This window comes from Spermophilus citellus (genome assembly GCF_964194105.1).
Source record: "Spermophilus citellus genome assembly, chromosome: 3".
Taxonomy (NCBI): domain Eukaryota; kingdom Metazoa; phylum Chordata; class Mammalia; order Rodentia; family Sciuridae; genus Spermophilus; species Spermophilus citellus.
Window position 1 is genome coordinate 33827993 of NC_138184.1, and position 22767 is coordinate 33850759.

General features: G+C 37.6%; 1 protein-coding gene across 1 annotated transcript in view; it reads right to left on the reverse strand.

Moving 5' to 3' along the window:
• Window positions 1–22767, reverse strand: part of LOC308643332 (uncharacterized protein) — a gene marked incomplete at its 3' end in the record, with an annotated part of 608590 nt that overhangs the window by 431928 nt on the left and 153895 nt on the right. The gene's annotated exons all lie outside the window — the stretch shown is intronic.

Sequence of the window (22767 nt, forward strand, 5' to 3'; positions counted from 1 at the left end):
AATTTCAATGAAAGATGCTGGGAAAACTGCAAATCTGTATGCAAGTAAAATGAATTTGAACCTGCACAAAACTCAAAGTGGATCAAGGACCTAGGCATGAGACCAGAGGTCCTGTGCCTACTAGAAAAATGTAGGCCCATCTCTTGATCATGTCAGCCTAGGAACCGACTTCCTCAATAAGATGCCTAAAGCCCAAGCAGTAAAATCAGGAATCAATAAATGGGATGGTACCAAACTACAAAGCTTCTTTACAGCAAAGGAAACAATCAAGAATATGAACAGAAAGCTGACAGAATGGGAGAAAATCTTTGCCACCTGCGCCTCAAAGCATTATTCTCCAGAATATATAAAGAACTCAAAAACCTTAAGACACACACATACACACACAAAAAAAAAAAATTTAAAAACCCACAAATAACCCAATCAATCAATAGGCAAAGGAACTGAACAGGCACTTCACAGAATAAATACAAACAATCAACAAATATCTGAAAAAAAATGTTCAACATCTCTAGCAATTAGAGAAATGCAAATTAAAACCACAAGATTCCATCTCACTCCACTCAGAATGGCAATTATCAAGATTCCATCTCACTCCACTCAGAATGGCAATTATCAAGAACACAAGCTATAATAAATGTTGGCGAGGATGTGGGGAGAAAGTTCACTCATACATTACTGGTGCGACTGCAAATTGGTGCAACTACTCTGGAAAAAAAGAGTATGGAGATTCCTTAGAAAACTTGGAATGGAACCACCATTTGATCCAGTTATCCCACTTCATGTTATATACTGAAAGGACTTAAAATCAGCACACTACAGTGAAACAGCCAGATCAGTGTTTATACCAGCTCAATTCACAACAGTCAAGCTATGGAGACAACATAGGTCTCCAACAGATGAATGGATAAATAAAATGTGCTGTATATGTACACAATAGACTATTACTCAGCCATAAAGAAGAATGAAATTATGTCATTTGCTGATATATGGATGGAACTAGAGAATATCACACTAAGTGAAATAAGCCAGATCCCCAAAACCAAAGGCTGAATATTCTGATATATGGATGCTAACCTGCCAAAAAGGGAGGGTGTAAAGGGGAAGAATATAAGTCCATTGAATTAGACAAAGGGAGGGGAGATGATAGGAAAGACAGTAGAATTAATGGGACACAACTTTCCTAGTCTTGTGTATGAATACACAAACTGGGTAAATCCACATCATGCACAACCATAGGAATAGATCCTAATTAGAATGACTTATATTCTATTTGTGTACAATATGCCAAAATAGATTCTATCATGTATATCTAAAAGAATTTTTAAAAAATGATTTAGCCCACTTATTCCCTCCCCCATTGGTGCATTATATTTGTGCATGACAGCGTGATTCACTGTTACATATTCATACAGGTACACAATAAAACACGATTTGCTCAGTATCATTCCCTAGTATTTCCCTATTCCCTTTTATCCTCCCTCCCTTCAATTTTCATGAGATTTCCCCCACCTTTCTCTTCCTTTTTCTTCCACATAAGAGAAAACATAAAACTCTCGACTCCGAGTTTGTTTTTTTTTTTTTTTTGACATAGGGTTCTCAAGTTTCTTCCTTGAAAATTACATAATTTCACTCTTTTATGGAAGAAACTCCACTGTGTATAGACACATTTTTTGATCCATTCATAGACACCCTGGCTATTCCATAGTTTGGCTATTGTGAATTGTACTGCTATAAACATGGAGATTATACACACACACACACACACACACACACACACACACACACACACATCCATACACACATATATCACTATAGTAGGATGATTTGAATTCTTTAGGATAAATAAGGAGGAGTGGGATATCTGGGTCATATGGTGGTTCCCTGCCTAGTCTCTTGAGGTACCTCGATGCTGGTTTCCACAGTGTTATACTAATTTACAATCCCATCAACAGTGTAAAAGGGTTCCTTTCCCTCCACATCCTCTCTAGAATTCATTACTGTTTGTATTCTTGATGACTGCCATTCTGACTGGTATGAGATGAAATCTCAGTGTACTTGCGATTTGCATTTCCCTAATTGTTTAGTTCATTTATTTAGGGGAGAAATCTATAGCTAAGATTTTTCACATACATGAAAGAAATGCACTACCAATGGAATATGTACCTTAAATACCTTCAAAGCCATGTACACTCAAAGAGAATCATGGCAAGAGGGAATAAGAAAACATATCCCATTAAGCTTATTCATTCTCTGGGTTATTACATACATGCATGTAAATTCAGCATGAAAATGATGTCTCATGTTGCCAATTATTTACCCACACATGAAGAAACTTTGATACTTTCTTAAAAGTCATATTACAAACATTTCACACTATCCCAGATTTTGCTTAAGTTTGTATTAACTTTTTAATCAGCCTTTTAACAAGCCATAAAATTAAAATTGCCAAAATAGTCTTATTAATGTCTAATATTAAAAGAATACCTTATCTAAAGTCAATTCTAAAGCTGTTCAGTCTCCACTCCTAAGGCAACTTAACATCTCTCCTCTTTAGTTTCTTACCAATTATTTTTATTCATTCCCCCCAACAAAATGCATTGTGATAATCTCTGGGTGTCATTAATCAGGAAAGAACAAGGGAATATTTTAATGTTGATCATTTTTATGTTGCTGATAATACTTTGAAGACAATGGAATGTCCTGTATCAACATTTTTGTACCCACACAGGATTTTGGTAACTAAAGTATACACACCCTGGAAGCCAGAGTCTCTTCATTATGTATGCTCCTTTTACAAGTTTCATAATGCTTGGCAGAGGGCTAGACACTAAGTTAAGGTGACTGTTTTTTGAATAAAAAATTTGATGCTTACTGTAATAGAAAATACCTTGAAGGACTGCCAAACCAGAATCAAACATCCCCAGGCTTCTGGAGAAAATTCCAGTTAAGCGTTCCTGATCAAGGTGATACTAGTAAGTCATGTGAAGGGCTTCCATCCCCCACCCCCCATTTACTCTTCTCCTAATTTACCTGCAGCCTATTGGTGAAGGTGGGAGTGAGGCAAGAAAGAAATTTTAAGACAATCTTACCCAAGTGACTTCTAGCATTCTCTTCTCTTAGCTCCCTTTTCTTAAAAAAAAAAAAAAAAAAAAAAAAAAAAAAAAAAAAAAAAAGAGCTCTGAATGAGGTCTTAAATGAAAAGAAAAAATAATTTCATATAAAGTGATTTAATATGCAGTTTATTGATGCCAATGCTGCAAGGTTTTCCCAGATGGTCACAATGGGAAACGAGGCTCTAGGAAAGCTTTCTGGTCCACCCACAGGACAAGGCACAGAACAGATGCCAGAGCTTCTCTTAAGCTTGGCCCTTTGCATTCTGCAGTTGACAGGAAAAGGTTGACGTGAAATTGTCTTAGCTGGTGAATGCTGAGAGTAGAGCTGGTTATGACTTGCCTGGGAAAAGCACCCAGGAAATAAAAGGGGATTTTATTGATTACTGATGTGTATCTGTGAAATATTATGGGTACTTCTACAGGCAACTTTCAACAATTACAGGTTTCAATTGCTTCATCTATAAAGTGGGATTCCTAAGTGTTTCAATTGCATTGAGAAATGAGGTACTTTCAATTGTTCTCGTCCACTGGCGCCATCTATCAGAAAGTCCCTTTTGCTATAGCCCAACAAAGGTTATGAAGGTTCAGAAACCAAAATGGGCTCAAGTGAAGTGTTTGCATCCAAGTCTATACCAGTAACTTTCCAATCTATCATTCGTTCCAAAGCTGTGACCCAGAGGAAGCAAGTGCCCAGGCAGAAAGTGAATATAAACAGAGTTCACATCTGCCTGTGTGGGGCCTACCCAGACACAAACAGATTACTCAACGAGGGCAAACCCACAAGGTGCCAGCATGAAACCCGAATGGTGACAGGGCCAATTTTGACTCGGCTCGCCTTCCTGAATCTGAAATGACACTTGTGTTGGAGAAACACTCTGTCAGTAAAAGCCTTGGGAGAGAGAAGCCGCGTCACTAGGACTCTCATTCCCGTAGATGTCATGGGGAAGAAGCCAAGCAGGATGACCTACTTTTCCACGTCGCACTGAAAACTTTCAAATTCCTTGATTTTGAAGGAGTAGACCTCTTTAATTCAGAAGTCACACAAAAGTCCTGGAGGTAACTCAGGCCAATAAAGACAGCTGGGTGAACACCGTGTAAAACTCTGAAAGCCTGTGACTCTTTTCTAGTCATCATTTGCCATGAGGCTCTGAGGCCCAGAGATGCCAGATCTTCCTATATTTCAAGAGAAGCCAAAACTCTAGGTTATTTATGGGGTGCTTGCTGACATTAAAATGTTGGCAACCACAAAATTTTTTAATTACTGTGCAAGCAAATAAGACACATCTATGGGCCAGATTCAGCTTGCAATTTGCCAAATTCCTAGGTTTCTTCTATAGATAAAATCATACATGCAGAAAATGTAAGGTTTCAGTGGTTTTTATGTAAGCAAGATACAGAGGAAGAACATCAGCCTTGAGGTTCAGAAATCTGTGTATTTGTCCTGGATCTCCCCTGTTCTCATAGGGAGAGTGGGGATAAATTGTGTGGTTCCTGGTGTCTCCCCTTCCTCCTAATCACAGGTAGACCCAAGGTTGCTGTGTGGGACACATCAAAGTAGTCCAAGATACGTGAAAAGCATTCCATGCACCACCATGATATGTTACCAGGGTTTGCTATCTATCTCTGTTCCCCCAGCTGAACATTTGGGACAAAAATTTTCCCTCAAAAGAGCTGTTGTTTGAATTAAGTGGGGTAATACAATGAAGTGCTTAGCATAGTGCCTGACACAGGATAAGTGCCCAAGAAGCCTTTGCTGTTACTTTTTGTGACCAAGAAACAGACTTTTAAACCACAGATTTTTTCAGACATTCCTGAAGACCTTAAAAGAGCATGCTACAGGGATACTGCCACATCGATGTTCATAGCAGTACAATTCACAATAGTTAGACTGTGGAACCAACCCAGATGCCCTTCAATAGATGAATGGATAAAAAAAATGTGGCATCTCTACATAATGGGGTACTATGCAGCAATAAAAAATGACAAAATCATAGAATTTGCAGGGAAATGGATGGCACTAGAGCAGATTATGCTTAGTGAAGCTAGCCAATCCCTAAAAAACAAATACCAAATGTCTTCTTTGATATAACGAGAGCAACTATGAACAGAGCAGGGAGGAAGAGCAGGAAGAAAAGATTAACTTTAAACAGAGACTTGAGATGGGAGGGAAAGGGAGAGAAAAGGGAAATTGCATGGAAATGAAGGGAGACCCTCATTGCTAAACAAAATTATATATAAGAGGTTGTGAGGGGAATGGGAAAATAAACAAGGAGAGAAATGAATTACAGTAGATGGGGTAGAGAGAGAAGATGGGAGGGGAGGGGAGGGGGGATAGTAGGGGATAGGAAAGGTAGCAGAATACAACAATTACTAATAGGGCATTATGTAAAATTGTGGATGTGTAACCGACGTGATTCTGCAATCTGCATTTGGGGTAAAATTGGGGGTTCATAACCCACTTCAATCTAATGTATGAAATATGATATGTCAAGAGCTTTGTAATGTTGTGAACAACCAATAAAAAAAAGAATAAAAAAACAGATGCAAAGATAAGGAGTTTATCTGAGGCTCTGCTCTTGTGTAGGAAAGACAGAAACAAGAAATAGGTTTTCTCACTCCCAACTAGGAAACTTTTCCAGGAAATTTTAGTTTCTGCTAAATTCTTGGCTCACAAAGTGCTGTTACTCCATCATGGTCTCATCAATATATATACAATGAACCCATAGGCCAGTGTCATTTTTGTCATTGTTAATGACTGATGAAGTTGAAATGACTGTTTTAATTTATTAAGAAAGGGAAGAAATAGGGTGAAATTGTTTTCTAGTACATAAAATTCAAAGAATAGTGTTTTTTGGGTTTTTTTTTTTTTGGAGAATCCCAAGTATAAGCTGTTTTTTAAACCTACTATATGAAATGGCCTGCATTCCAATTCACTGTGTAAAATTAGAATTTTGTTCTCTTTTCTATGATATTTCTGAAACCAACATCCCTCATTATCACAGGTAATATGTTTAAGGTCTGCAGAAAAAGAATGTTACCCTATTTAGGTGGACAAAGTTATCCCAAGCCCCTGTTTAGATAAACAGGGTTATGCACATCAACACTGTAAAGGTTTAACAGGAACCCAACACTATCTTGAATGAAAGCAAAACTGCATAAAATATTTAAAATACAAGGTAAGGCAAAATATTTTTTTTAAATCAACAAGATTGAAAACTTCTAAAACATGCAGTTCTTTCTAAAGACAGACTTGAAAGCAGGGCCCTATTCATTAAAACTTGTTCATTGCCTACTCTCTCATTCATCTGTACTCCATATCTTTGGTATTTTCAATTCCTCATCTTTTGTATCCCTGTAGAATCTAATGCTCTCAAAACTCCCCTTCTTTCCTTTCACGTTCTCATCCAGACTCTGGGACCATCACGTTCAGATGGTCTCTCCAGAAAGTCTACATGGCACATGAACAATATCACCAAGTCACTAGCCCCAGAGCAGGCTCTTGGAGACCCAGAGAGACTCTTGTTCCTTTTATCAGAATGTCTCCTCATTCTGCTTTTTCTGTTACCTGAGTTAATTAATATAACCTAGGGGTCAGCCATGGACCTCAACCTATTCAGGCCAATGCATTTTTACTTCCATCTAGATAGGTCCTTACTACGTTTCCAAACTGCAGTGCTAATAGGCATAAAAGTAAAGTCTTCAAGTCTTGCTTCAAGTGAACATTGCTAGTTACTTAACCTCAATTCTATAGAATAAATCTCTGATAGTCTGCCTCATTCAGTTGGCTTTCACTGGTATTAAGTGTATATATATGTTTAATATATAATTTATATATGTATAAATATGTTTAATATATTACATTTATAATATGTAAATACTACTTAAAATATAAATAAATGCATATATTATAATATATAAGTTTATATAATATATATATTTCTTCACTTCTTTAACAGTCTAAGCTCCTTAAAAGACAAGTGTGTGTGTGTGTGTGTGTGTGTGTAAACTTTATATATAAATTTCTGTCTGGCCATCATTTTAAAACACTTTAACCTCTTATAAAAATCTTCTTAGTGCTCTCATGAAAAGCCCAAATTGTAACTTCCTTGCCTTTTCAGTTGGTTATGCAACTAGAAGATAAAGCTGGTTAGAACTCACATCCATCTCGCTTGGCAGATCTATCAGGAGCCTACTGAAGATATTAACATATGAGCTGGTTAGAGTGTGACTGATTCATTTCCATCACAGGTAATGGAGATGAAAAGGAACCTGTCAAATTGGAGGCCTATTCATCTGCCCAAGCAGAGTGTTCAATTAAAATAATTATTTATGTATTTTCTGTGGAGCCTCCAAACTTTATTCCTCCTATTTCCTTGAGAGTGTGGCGACTGGCAGAGAGCATGTCCATTTTTGCAGGCGAAGCCCACAGGAACTCAAAGAACAGCCTTGTGTCCCTCAGAATCTGGAGATCTGTCCCCTGAGCTCAGACAATGGAGCCTGGCGTTTAGGCCACAGATGTCAGGATAAAGTTTATTTGGCGGGTTTATATGTTCCTAATCAGAGTGTAAAGAGCTCATTAGAATGAAGTTTACTGGCCTGGCTTTGTAGAATGAAGCTCTTCATTTCTTCCTAATACTGTGTTTACAATTCAGATATTCAGTTGCAAACCGAGCAAGAGTCACTTAAAATAATGTCATCCATGAAGCCCTTGTTCAGTAGCAGAATAATTTCACTCAGGAAGGTTTTTATTTTCACATAAAATAGAACAGTTTATTAAAACATCTACCTTTCTTTGTGTTTAGTCAAATAATACAGAGGGCAATAGCAAGAGAAATTAAAGTACCTAGGTATAATCAGGTATCACAATCTCAAGCAGTTACTACTAAGCATGATCATTAATACAGACTTGATCAGGTCACACGCCATTCCAAGTTTCTCGCCTGTGTGTGCTTGTGCACGCACACATGCTACAGGTGAGCGTCTTTGCCCCTAACCATCTATGCATTATTATGAGTATCTACATAAATTCCATGTGACCATTTTTCCCTTTCTCTAAATTCACACTAACAGAAAAATGCACCTCTCCTTTCTTCCTAACCAGGAAGCATAGAATACTTCCTCATCCCCCTTTCAATTTCCTGATTCCTCTTCTCTTCATTGCCTTTGTTAAAAGGAGAGGAGTGGGGGCAAGCAGGACAAAGACATAACAAATTTCATGAAACCTCTGATAATTAATTTCCAAGTTGGAAAGTATGTAGTTCAACAATCCTATTAAACAACTGCTCTGCGTTATCCTCAGATTTATTCTGTAACCCTCCTAACAGCTTACTCACAGCATACAGATACTCCACTATTTTATAAAAGGATGTGAAACTACTTAAATACCAACTAATTTCATATCTTTCATACTGTTTTCCTTTAGAAAGACAAAGTATTTTCCTTATGCACATACACCACAGATACCCACACAATACTAAGTGCCCAAGGAGCTACACTTTATTAGATATTTGACACTTACTTTGTCCTAGGAGTTCATAATAGGCAATACCAACTTAGAGCATGATGTAGGGAATGCTTGGCAAACACTACTTAAATCATTAAATTGTGAAGGCCCAGTGAAATGTCTGTCCCATATGATGGCCCAAGGGCTTTGGAGGTGAGGAACAAAGAAGTATAACACTTAGAAAACAATTCAGTATCTCGTGGTGCCCATGTTCAGTAGGCTTCCAATGCCAGGAAACCATGAAGTCCTTGCTTATCAGACCAAAACAAATAGAACCATGGCATCATGGCTTAAGATTAAGAAAGTAGGTAGCTCAAGCGAGACAGAAGGTTGTTGAAGGGAGAAATTCGAATATTATTATAAAGATCCAAACGAACATTTTCAAAGGGTGTGTTCAAAGACAGAAAAACTGTCCAGTGTGAAGGATGCATATAAAATTTCAGAAAAGCTAAAGCAGAGAAACAACCAAAGATTTCTGAGAAAACTTTGAAGAAATGTAAGGGCCTTTTTCTTCTATGGGTCTTTTTAAAAGCATAATCCAAAAAAAAAAAAAAAAATCAGGTAGAGCTAGCTCAGCTACATTTAGTACAGCGGATGTTCATAACAGAAAAAAAAACAGCAATTATTTTGCTGTCATGTTCTCTCTGAAAATGGTTTTTAAAACAGAAAGGGTCAAATTCATCAAAGAGGATACTCATTTGCTTATTTATAAGCTGATGAATGATTTGTTAAGTAACTCCTAGGTGCCAGGAATTGGGTTAATTTCTGGATAAAGTTCAGCACATAGGCAAACATGACCTCTACCCTCCCAGGACTCCACTTTTAGTAAAATTAAAACTGAAAGGAAAAGCTGACAGCCGCCTTAGTGCCGTCGCACACAGATCTCCCAAGGTTAGTGAAGAAGTTATCTATCACTCCTTTGCCAACCTTGAAGCGCTGAAGATTCATTTTATTAATGGAGCTGTCAGATTTCTTTACAATGTCTAAGAGATGATGAGGAAATAGTAATAGAGCACTTGACTGATTGAGTTTGAGACTCCAGAACCAAAGAAATCGGCTTCTGAGACACTGAAAGACTTTATAGGGTAATTGTAGAGCACATGGAGAATCTCACTCTTTAAAAATTTATATAAGAATTTCAATAACTACTGAAGTATTACATGCTCTTAACCACTCTAACAAAAAGAGAATGCAGCAGACAGTTTTACAGGGTCACAATAATGTGGCCACGGAGGTCCTTGGGCACATGTCTTAATGCAGAGTACAGCAGTGTGTGATTTTTTTCCCCAACTCTGTATTTAACGATGGTTAAAACGATCTTGGTGGATGTTATTTACTAATGGAGAGTCACAAGTGCTACTTGTGACACATTTCCCTCCTTCCTTTCCTTCCCATCTTCCTCTTCTCCCCCCTCTCTCCCCTACCTTTTCTGTAAAGTCAGTGGTTAAACATTTACCATTATAGCAATTTCTTAATGTGATATGTTGCAACTTCTATAGCACCGTGTTTCCCAAAGGGGTTTCCGGGTATGCATGTGTTTTATTTTCATCGGCACCACCAGACCATTTTTTTCTCCTTAATGTACAAATTTATATTGTGACTGTAAGCATGTGAAAGCACACACATAACTGAATTCTCATCATACCGATGATGTTATGCATGCTTTATAATCTTAGTCAATATATAGGGTAGAAAATTGTGTCCCATTATTAATTTGTGCTGCTCAGATTATGAAAAAAATCCTCTGCCCCATTTATACAGATATCTGCAATATGCACTTTTCTTTTGTGAGGTACCTATTTATGTACTTTGTTCATTTTCTGAAGTTTTTATTACCAAGCAGTTTGCCATTATGAAGGTATTCCATAATTTGTTGATTATTACCAACTGGTTGCCATGTGTGCTGTTTCCAGTTTTTGTCTAATATTAGTGAAATTGCTATGAAACATTTGCATGTAAGTCTTTAATTTAGTGATTTGGGGGGTATCATTCAGTCGACCCTATTGGTTATATAGTGTACGATCCTTTGTTTTGTCATGTTACAAATATTTTAGCTTTCAACTTTGTATTTAACATCTTGAGCCAAACAGATTTTGCAGACAACGTGTCTGTCTTTTCCCTTGTGGTTCCAAGTTTTCTTGTTTTACTAAACAGTTGTCTCCACACAAGGTATCCAGGAAACCACAAACAGCTTCAACTTGAAGGTTTGCTCTGCCCCTCCAAATGCCAGACTGCTCAGAGTTTTCCCCGTCTACAAATCAGGACAAATAAAGTACCACATCTAAAACACTGTGAAGATGCGTAAATATCTAACTATAATGTGAAATTTGCTGCTTATCACTGTCCAGTGTACTGTCTCCACTATCTTGAAATGTCTCTTCTGGGTCAATTTTAATTTGCTTAAATGCCGCAGTCTTGCATGGGCACAGAATCACGAGCCACTCAAGCAGGAACAAAACTTTATTTTTGAAAAAGCCGCCAATACTCCGTAGGCGCTGGCAAGCCAAAATCGGTCCACCCACGCGCGCATCTACTGGAGTGGGGGGGGACCTCCCCCGGAATTCCCTCCTACTATCCTTCCCCAACCAATGGGAACTCTCCAGGAGTCCCTAGCTGGCCAAGGTGAACAGCAGGAGTCCAATTTCCATATGAATGTAAATCTTAACATAATCATATCATCTCAGTGGCTAGCTGGCGTCACTTTACAACCAAAGATGCCATGCATCATATTATTTGCTTGTGGCTCCTAGCACTTAAATTCCTTTACCAAATATTTTCACAGATATGGTATAAGAATGGTTCACACTGCATTGCTTTGCATACCTGAGTGTTCCTGTCTTGATTTCTGGTTGGTGGCTAAAACCTCAGACTGGATGCCTGGCTGCTACCCCTCCTCTCTATAGTCCCCCTACATGCTGCTGTTCTGGCTTTCAGTGGTTACAGGACAGTGCTGGTCTCTTTTCTTACTAAGAAACACATTCTTGCTTTGGAAACTGAGAAAATTTCTCATTCTATTCTTCCACAATTTCACCAAGAAATGTAGATTATCTACATGTATCTACCTATAGTGTACAGACTTTATCTGTATACAAACACATACATGTGCACCTCCCTAAACCATGTATATACAACCCCAGTGTATATATACATAACTATGACCAAAATAGCTATAGGAAGATATTTTATCCATATATGTATGCATGTGAATTTATCCATGTTTATATATGTTTTGAAATATGGATAAACATGTATGATTACATATGTGTGTATGGTTCTCTTTTTTTTCAGGAAACCCATCTGCATCTGAATTATACTTTTCAAAAGGAAACTTCAAATCTTTAGAACTCTTCAGGTTTTAGCTGCTGTTGGTCTTAATTACTGTTGTTCCTTCATCATGTTTCTTTCCTCCTCCTGGAATTTTTATTTGCTAACACTATATTTTCCATGTGGTATTTTTCATTTCTTTGTATTTTTTCTCCCCACATTGTGAAAAAGAGTTACACTTGATCTTCTGGGAATCTACTCTGGTTTGTAGGAGATTTAATTCTCCTTTCACATTATCTGAATTTTTCAGTTTGTAGAATATTTTTAAAATGAATCCTAGAATGTGGAGGTTCTAATGACATCTTTTTAAAAAAAAAAATCACCTTAGTTTTCATGCATAAATTACATTACTTCTATCTCAACAGAAAAACATTTTCAACTGGTTCACTTGGCTATTTACATATATTTCAGTTCTCCTTCTCTTCATGTATACAGTGGCATTATATTTCCCACCCATGCGAATTTAAGTGTGACTTGCTTTTGCCAATAAAATGTGAGAAAAGTGTTGCATGTAACTTCAGGGCACCAGCTTTTAGAGCTGATTCACGCTTCACAAGATTCTTCTGTGTCACAACTGCCACCATTGTTCCAGTTAGTGGCTTTTCTCTCACCCTGAGCCTTGGAGTAAGGATGAGGCTGTGGAGAAGAGCTGTCCAGCCAACCCTCAGTGAACCTGGAGGGTGGATGAGAATTAATCTATTTTTGAACTACTTCATTTTAGAGAGCATTTGTTATTGCAGCAATGTCCTGTATATCCTGAAACAGTCTGCTTAGTTTTCCTCTCTGATGAAATTTTGCTTTGCTAGTCTCTGTTCACTGCTCCTTCCGAAACTTGTACAGATGAGGCTACTGGACTTTCTCAAGCAGTTTGACACCATGAGCAAATACAATGAGTATTTCTCATACTGTTCAGTCAGCTGTGTATTTAGCAGATGCTTTTCCTGGGATGTAAGAATGGGTCCTTTCTAATATCAAATTTTTTTTAGAGGACGAGTGACTTTTCTCTTTTGTATGTCCAGACTAGAAGGCATCCAATCCATCCTATAGTGAAACATTATGTTTGTTGAGTCAGCAGGGATGGGGGGGGGAGGGGGAAGGGAGGAGGAGGAGGAGGAGCTGCTGTAAGAGGGCACCTCACAAAATCTCCAAAGTCATGATCTGCACCTGACGGACTATTTAATGTGAAAACAAGCCCTCTGTGTTGCTCGTCGCTTTACTCTGCCTGTGTCTTTGAAAAGGAAGCTCCGGACCTGCTTTCTTCCTAGAAAGCTCTTGGGAATGTGGAGTTACAGACAGACTCTAGTTTTCTCACCTTGGGTTCTGTGATGCTCCGTAAGTGAGTTAAGAAAGATGGGTCGATGAGATGAGTGGTTGGGCAGCCATCTTCACAGACGGAGGAGAGATGGCAGGTGCCCAGGGAGAAACAAATGTCCTGATTTTCCAAAGCAATAGGGGAAGAAAATAGACTTCAGAAATTGGTGAGCTTCTATCAAGACTTAACTAAATCTTAGTAATTTCTAAATGCCCCATCATCTATTTTGTGTCATTATCAAGAAAGAAATTAACTGAGTAGTCTTGAATTGGACAAGCCACTTTATTGGTGATCATGAACACTACCCTTAAACACCTTTTGAACAAAGCAGATCAAAATAGTTACCTAAACAAAAAGTTCTAAGTAAGTGTGGTGGAAAGGAAGAAAAATTCTGAACAGTAACAAGAGGAAGGCTTTGAGAAATAGAAAGTTTTCTTAAAACTAAAAAAAATTGGTGAAAATTTTAGTAAGTGAAAAGGCATTCCAATCAGAATATGGAAGTACTTTCATGCTCATGTTTATTCATTAATTCATTTATTCACCTAACAAGAAAAATATAGGTAAAAATGATTCAAGGAATACTACATTATGTAAGTAATAAACCAGGGAAACACAAATATTGGGTCAGATGCTCCTATGTCAACATTCCTTTTTTGTTGTTAATAACAGAAAATCGAAATGGAAGGGAAATAAGAGTAAACAGGTTTTTTTTTTCCCAGCATATTTTACGTATTATTGTTCGCAAATGTGATGCAGTATAGCCATCTTAAATAGCAATGGTCTGTCCCTCAGTGGCTTTATTCGTTCAGGTTATTTCTTTCCTCTTTCTCCTGCCTGGGGATTTATGGTTTAACAGGCTGTAATAGGCAAGATAAAGCCATTCATCATGTGGGCTTAATGTGAGAAAGTAAATTTAACTTGGTGAGCTTGATATATAAATATTGGTCTTTTTGTGAACACACAGAGCATATTTACTTGAGTGTAAAATTTGGGTTATGTACCATGTCCAACACACTGCTCAGGTCTGAGGTGCGGGGACAAGGCATTCAGTGATTTGGGCTGTGGAAACTGAACCAACTATTGCTAGAGGTGGAGTTGTGTATTTTCTAGCCCCTTAGTCTTTTGAGGACATTTTCATACCAGTACATTTTATCTGTCTAAATAGAGACTTAGATCTACATGCACCTATATTTCTCAGAGAGCGGGCATTGACATCTAGCTACCTGGAAATTCCAAAGTTGGTCTTCCCTTGGTGGATTGATTCAGAGATGGTTGGAATGCTCCTGACAATAGTGGGGCAAATGAAGATGTTATTTTTAGGAGTTTTAATGCCATGTCTAGACAGCTTGTTCACAAGCCACTAACCGTATCATAAGCCAAAATGGCTTTAGGTGTTAGACATGGGAATTGTCACCAGCGGGGCTGACTAAGGCTATTCGTCAACTGCTCCATGTAGAGAGAATATTGTCAGGCTGTTTTGTCATAGAGCAATGACTTCACTTCACACCCAGCATTTCTACCATTCTTTTCATAATCCTGAGATTTGAAATGAGAATTCTGGGAAGTTGTTGTAGAACGCATCTCCAACAATTTTAGTATTACCAACAATGCTTAAAGCTCTCAATGAGTACATAACATTCACATAATTTAAAATAGCCTAGGCTAAAACTTATTAGTAAAATTTTTAAAGAAATGTTTAAATCAGGGTGCCACCTACCAGAGGGATACACGTTTCATCGGAGATAGTAATTTGTCATGTCACCCTCAATAATCTAAAGGTTTTGGGGCTGGGGATGTGGCTTAAGCGGTAGCGCGCTCGCCTGGCATGCGTGCGGCCCAGGTTCGATCCTCAGCACCACATACAAACAAAGATGTTGTGTCCACCGAGAACTAAAAAATAAATATTAAAAATTCTCTCTCTCTCTCTCTCTCTCTCTCTCTCTCTCTCTCTCTCTCTCTCTTTCCTCTCTCACTCTCTCCTCTGTCACTCTCTCTTTAAAAAAAAAAAATAATCTAAAGGTTTTGACAAATTAGAAACAGGAAGCCATCTCAGTGCCAGTCTCAGGTAGGATAACTCAACACAAAGAATGTTAAGAAGCCAAGAGATTGAAGAATGTCTATGTCATCTCTCTTATGCCCAAACATCTTTAAAATAGGCAGGTTATATCCAATTACTAGGGGTTTCAGTTCAGTTCAACATGTGAGGCTCTAGATGCTACCGACCAAAAGCTGAGTAAAGCATAGACCCTGTCCTCAACATGCTTACAATCTTCCAGCTCAGGTATCAGTCTAATATAAAGGTTAAGAAAGGGATTCGAATTACTAATTTTAAATTTACCTAATGAACTAGATAAAAATTATGGTTATGAATTTATCCTTAAGAAGCTCAGAATCCATGCTGTGCCAAGACAGGGACACAGAAAAACACTAAGACAATACTCCAGGAATACTGAGAACACATTATTCAGTTTAGTCAATAAGACAATGAACCTTTCAGAGAAAAGGTGGGACTGAAGGGTGTATTGGATTCAGAAGATCAGAGGGCAGCATTCTAGGAGATCAGGGTGAGTAGAAAAACCACATACAAGAAATTTATGCGATTTTCTAGAGACTAAAGTAATTCAAGTTAATGAAACAAATGCTATAACAGAACAGAGGTCTTGAATGAAAAGTCTAGGGACATGTATGGTGCCTCTATGATAAACAAAATAGCTAGAGGTAGGGAAAACAGGCTAGAATCAGTGTTGTTTTCAGTTTTTCAATGGAAATTTCCAATTCACAAAAGTCAGGCTATTCAGTTATGAAGGTTGACCTTCTCCTTCTCATTGAGCGTTGATACTAAACAGAAGACAATTACTCTTGAGATGCACCCAAACTTGAAACACTAAACATACACACCAGGGGGTGGGTCTCCAATAACCTATGGGCCCTGATCAGAATTTCTCAATTCTGCATTGAAAAATAAAATCCTTGCTTGCTTTGAAAATTTGAGCCTGCAATTAATTCACTATATACTCTGACTTGTCACCCCAAGTAGATTAGTTCTTGCCATCAATTTTAAGAACATTAGCGTTCTCAAGCAGCAAAATAATTCCTGTGCTAAGAAAGAGGTCGTTAGTCATGTGTATCAAGAACTAAAATGCCAAAAATGATTCTCCGGCTCTCAAACTGTTAGAAGACTGGGAAGTCACAGAAGTGTAACTTTTATTGATAACAGGAGAAAACAGCAAGGGAGAAACAACAGAATAAAGAGGAGCATGCAAATTACAACTGTACCTGTTCATTTCCTTTATGTCCTACAAGTATCACACCCGGTGGTAATTATGACAGCATGCACACTAAGTTTTTGATATAAGACTGAAAAATTCTTCTAGAGTAAGATTTAGGAATCTCAAAATGCTTAGCTGAATGCTGTAGAAAATGCACATGATTAGGGAAACCCCTTTGGCTTCAAAATATATTGCTTTTATAATTGTTCCCATACAGATAATGATGCACAAAATAATGTGCCCAACTTACATTTAGAAGAGAAAAATCTCCATTCTAGAGTTCTTAGTTGGGAATCAGCTAATTGCATTTAAAAGCCTGAAACAGTGTTCTCCAGCCCCAACTGTTCCCTCTTTTAAAATACCCTTCTCCATATGAAGCTAATAGCATCATTTTCTTTATGATAATGGGATTAACTATTTATGGGCAAAGCAACAGGTCAAAAACCAATCTCCATTACCTGCCAGAGGAAAACAATTCAATAACAGCTTTTAGCACCTTTTTCTGATGTGGAGGATGTAACAACATTATTTCACATAATTACTGACCTTTGTCAGAATACTATCTGCTCAAGCCCACCCTGAACAAAACAGATAATAAACAAAGATAATGAGATGCAGCTACTGCCAACTCGAGGTGTGGAGGGCCAGGTGAGTGAGGAAGCCTTGGTACTGGGTGTCTCAGAAAAGTGGTAACTTCTTATTGAAATACACTTAGTAAACTCACCACACAAGCCCACTGATTTTTTCTTTCTTTCTTCTATGCCATTAGGTGTCAGAAGGGGTGAAGGTCCCCTAGTGCCTATATACCATTTACCAAAATAATCAGCCAAGAAAGTAAATTGTTCCCTACTAGACTTTTTTTTAATCAACTTTATATTAAAATAGCTGGTAAAAATAAAATAGAAATTAGATTCAACTATTCTTCATCATTCTGGCTTCATCATCTTAAACTTTTTTTTTTTTTTTGAAAGGCAACTCTTATTCCTAAAGTACCCTTCCTCTTACCTAGTAGGCCATTCTACTACCCAGAAACTCTGTGACCCTGTGGGATCAGTACCATGAACACATGAAAAAAGGTTTGGGCTTCATTCCTTATTTTTGCCTGCCTCATCAACTTCCCTCCCTCTACCTCCTTTCCCATTCAGGCAGTAATCAACTCATCTAAAAATGTCCAGAAGAAATTGAATGTCTCTGCCCTTTTACTTCTTCTCCTTCCTACCTTCTTTACCACCACCTTCCCCTTCTCCCATAATATGCTACTATGAGGACTTATTTCATTTTACCCATAAGCCTATAAAACACTGGCACCTTTTTATGAGTGCTAATCCATTAAACCATCTTTACATTGCTAAAGAGAGGAAGCCCCCATGTTATCCAAATAAAATAAAATCTAATGCCAGCACTGAGCTCATAACCTGTTCCAGTTAAGACTATTAAAATATCAGGTCACTTATTGGGGACACCACTTGTATAGCAATTCCTCCCACAAACGATCCAATTTCTATTCTATCTTAGACACAGTTATAGGAACTTGGTGGTTTAATGAGCCAAAATGAATTCAGGAACTCCTATTCTAAATTACACATGCATGACATTCACAAGACTTTGAAAATAAATATTTTAATTACAAATCATCAAATCACATACATATAGATTACTAAGCAAATACAGTAGATTTTTTAGCTAACTGGAAGCATAAAATAGAAGCATTATTTTCCTTTTCATCATAAATGTTTTCCTACTAGAGGATAAAAGGCAAAAATAAAACATTCTTATTTGTTAGATTCAGAGATCATCCCAGGATCACCGATTTTCAGTTGTTTTTGCATCAAACCTACTTCCTAAGAAGATCCCTTTCCATTACCTCTAAAAACCCATTAATGAGCCTGGTGTGGTGGCTCACACCTGTAATCCTGGGAACATGGAAGACTAGGGCAGGAAGATAATAAGTTTGAAGACAGCCTCAGCAACTTAGGGAGATCCTGTTTCAAAAAAAATAAAAAGGATTGGGTATGTACCTCAGTGTAAAGTATCCCTGGGTTTAATCCCCAGTAGCAAATGAATGAATGGAATCCACAAACAGTATAAATACCACTCAATATGGTCCATCTATCTTACTTAATAAAAAGAGACTTTGAACTCAGAGCCTGAACCTTGCCCAATGACAGGCATGTGGCTAGCTTAGAGGTTGACTGTATACAACTCTGAGGTCTTTCTGCTCTCACACTATGTATTAAATGGTAAGAGCTGTTACTTCTTAAATTATATTGGTGCATTCTAATTACATATAACAGTGGTAATCTGTTCATGCACATAGCATAAATTGGTCAATTTCATTCCCCTATACTTTCTTCAATTCCTTTTCTACTCTCTACTCCTCCCTCCCTCAACTCCTTTTCTCTAGATGTGAATTTTCACGCAGTCCCTTTTCTTTCCCTTTTTCTCTAGCTTACAGAGGGGAAAAAACAGGACCCTTAACTTTTGAGTCTGGCTCATCTCACTTAGCACAATGTTCTCTAGTTCTATCCATTTTCCTGCAAATGCCATAGTTTCCTCCTCCTTTATGGCTGAATAAAATTCCACCGATTCCTTGGGACAATATGACAAGATGACTATCATTCCAGGTCAAATGAAAACTTATTTTCATACTGTTTTTTCTTCTTTGTTTTTAATCTCTCATCTCTAACATTTAAAAATATTCATCCCACAGATACACACACACACATACCCACTACAATTGATGTCTGAAATGTATGTTTTTTAAGTCCTCCTAATCTCCGTATGCTTGACTGTGTTGGATATCAATGAGCCATTCCATAGAGTACACAACCACTTCATGGGTTCACTCATCATCACTTCAGAAACTGCCCAAGTTTTTGTTCCTAAGATTTAATTAGCCTGGTATGTTGATATGGATACTGATACCACGACATCAGCCAGATCTGAAAGCCCAAAGGTTGAGCCTTCATTACTATACCTTGTGACAAAAACGTTCTTTACCTTCCCAATAGAATAATCATAATAATAGATAGTTGTTAGTCATATGGCTTTCTTTGCTACATATCTACCAGAATTCATACTAGCCTGGATGGTCTTCCTCTTTTAAGACCAGATGTATTTGATATTGACATTCAGGTACTTCCTGTATTGCATAACAAGTGTTCTGGGACACACAAACTAGGCAAAATTAATAGATGGCAACGTTGTTGACAATCCTGCATTTAAGAAAATCAAAGTGGTGGCGACTCTAAGAAGATCTGTAAAATAGGAAAGCATGCTAAAAAGTGATACACGTAATTATCACTGTGGGAAACAAAATGAACACACCAACTACTGAATGTTAGAAGTTATAGAAATGAAGTAGATTTGATTCAAAAGTACCCCCAAATACTCCTGGGATGATCCCTGGATCTAACAAATCGGGATTTTCTGATTCCCTTCTCCAGTAAGGATGTATTCCTGATGAAAAGGAAACTAATGATTCTACTTTATGCTTCCAATTAACTGGAAAACTAACTGTACTTGTTTCATAATTGGTAATGTAGTGTGATTTGATGATTTGCAATTAATATTTTTTGTTTCCAAAGACTTGTTAATCTCATTGTCAACTACAATAAATACTTAAAATATAATCATCTTGCTAATGATTATTATGTAGAAGCTACCACAAATATTAAAAACACTAAGTCAAGAAGAGAGTTGTGAATACAGAGAATTGTCAATAGAGCTATTTTCTGTTCATTCTGCTGCACCAATTCAAATGCTTTAGAATAAAAATAATTCTGTATTTGAGGGATGTTTCTTTTTCTAACCTTAATTATGGTAGAAACTACATATTAGTAAGATGCAAGGGAGAAATGATAATATATTTGTTCTGAGTATACACAGACCTGTCAGTCCTAGGTCATCATTAACATGGATTCATTAAGAGCAGCTCCCCGCTAAGTTTTTTTTATCATTCTACTGCTGTAGTATCATTGCTGCACATGCTTGTTATGGTTTGGATGTGAGGTGTCCCCCAAAAGGTCATGTGTGAGACAATGCAGACAGGTTTAGAGAAGAAATGATTAAGTTATGAGGTTCTTAACCCAATCAGTGAATCAATCCCCTGATCAGATTAACTGAGTGATAACTAAAGGTAGGAAGGATGTGGCTTGAGGATAGGTCCTTGGGGGCAGGGGGGGTGCCTTTGATATATACTGTGTATCTGGTAAATTGAGTCCATCTCTCTGCATCATGTGTGTAAAAATAAGAGAGCGGTAATTTTTTTAAAAATGCTTAAGACGTATTGCTCTGTAGTCATAGTTATTAGTCACTTCCAGAACTGGTCTTAATTTAGTCAATAAGTTATTACTCATCTCAGGGAACATATATCTAAAAAGCCCATCAAACATTTCAGTTCTTGGTCTTTTTTGTATTTTTCTGTCTCCTTTTCCAGCTCCTGAAAGCAAGGCTCATGAAGGCAAAGACCAATTCGGCCCACCTTGCCCCCCCTCCCCCAATCCAGCATCTACATCAGTTGGGCACATAGTTTAATTGGATTGTTTTCCTCACTTTCAGGCAGTTAACAATATTTACTAAAACATAAATTTTACACTGGATGTTCCAGAGCTATTGCACTTTGCAAGGACCAAGCTTGTTAAACTCAGATCTCTGGTATTCTGTGCAAGTAGAATCTACGTGCAGGTGAGTAGGACTCATCAAATTTCTGTTCCCACAGTGTGTTGTATACCTGGTTCAGGCCCCTTCTGAATGCCAAGAATTCAAAATGCTTCCTTCTTTCTTAAATTGTTTTCTTTTCAACACTGCAGCAGCACACAAGATACCTATACTCCGATGATCAATTTTGGAGAAGTGATTGCCTAATTTACACTTGTCCATGCACAAGTAACAAACTATGAAACTGCTCCATCATCCATCCATCAAACTTACATTATCTAGAGTGTAATTGTTATTTCACTGATGGATGACAAAGAGACTACCTGTTTTGTATGTTGTTGCTTCAACAGTCTGAGACGTGCATCCTAATTTGGCTTTTTATTTCAGAGGGTAAAGGAAAAGGAGAAGCAACTAACTTATATTAAAATGTCTCTTAGGACCAAATACTTTTCTCTGTGTTCTACTAATATTATAAGAATTAACTCATTCGCTAATTCAGTCATTAAGTATTTATGAAGCATCTGTGATGTGCCAGGTGTTGTGCTCAGCACTAGGGATAAAACAGTGGAAAGATCTAGGGAGAAGTCTATCTCCTGGGATGATACCTGCAAAGATGGTACCATTATCCCTATTTTTCAGATAAAGACTCAAGGAGCTTAAATAACTTTTTCAAGTCATATAGTTCAGAAGTTTCACAACAAGTATTCAGACCACCCAGGCCTTGTCTATTGTAAATCTCAATCCTTTTTATTGGGGGGGGGGGCTATCAAGCTCTGTCTCCTTTATTTAACCATTTCTATTCAAAGTACAGTCCCTAAACCACTATCATTTAGAGCCCGTGAGACTGCAGATCTCCAGCCTCCATCTTTGCAGGACCTGCTCAATCAGAATCTGCATTTTTAAAAACCCTCAAGTGATTTGTGTATGTATTAAAATGTGCACAGGTCCAGGCCAAGAAGCTGATAAGTCGGGTAAGGACTGGGGAAACAGTTGAAATATTTTGCTAAAACATCAAAAGGATTATAATTCTATCAGTGTGGTCTGTATTTTGTAGGCCGAGTCTTCAAGTCTATAACCTGACTCAGTAAATAGTTTGTACCCTTACACTTAAAAAAAAAAAAAGGCATGAGAAACATAATCAAAGCTACACTGAGACTCTCAGAACTCATAATGCCTCCAGGAATGCATTGATTAAAACATAACAATTTGCTACGAGTCTTCAGGACATGCCAGACTTATACCACCTCTTTCCTTGTTGAAGCAAATCCTCTCAATTAGAATGACCTCATGTTTTCTCTAAGCTGCCCTGCTCTCCTATATGTTCTTCAAGACACAAGTTAACCACTACTCCTCAAGATTTCACTCGAATTATTGAATGACTCTTACAAATGAAGAAAGGTCATTCGTACGAAGCCTGAGCTCTTGAAAGATTTCAGTCACTTGAAAAATTCTCTCTAAAGGATTTTATTTCTGACCCCTGTTCTACAACATAGGATAACCTCTTTCCATCTCCTTCCTCAGAATCTGAATTGCTGGATATAGGCTACTGCATTACTTCCTCTGTTAATCCATGGTTCTTGACTT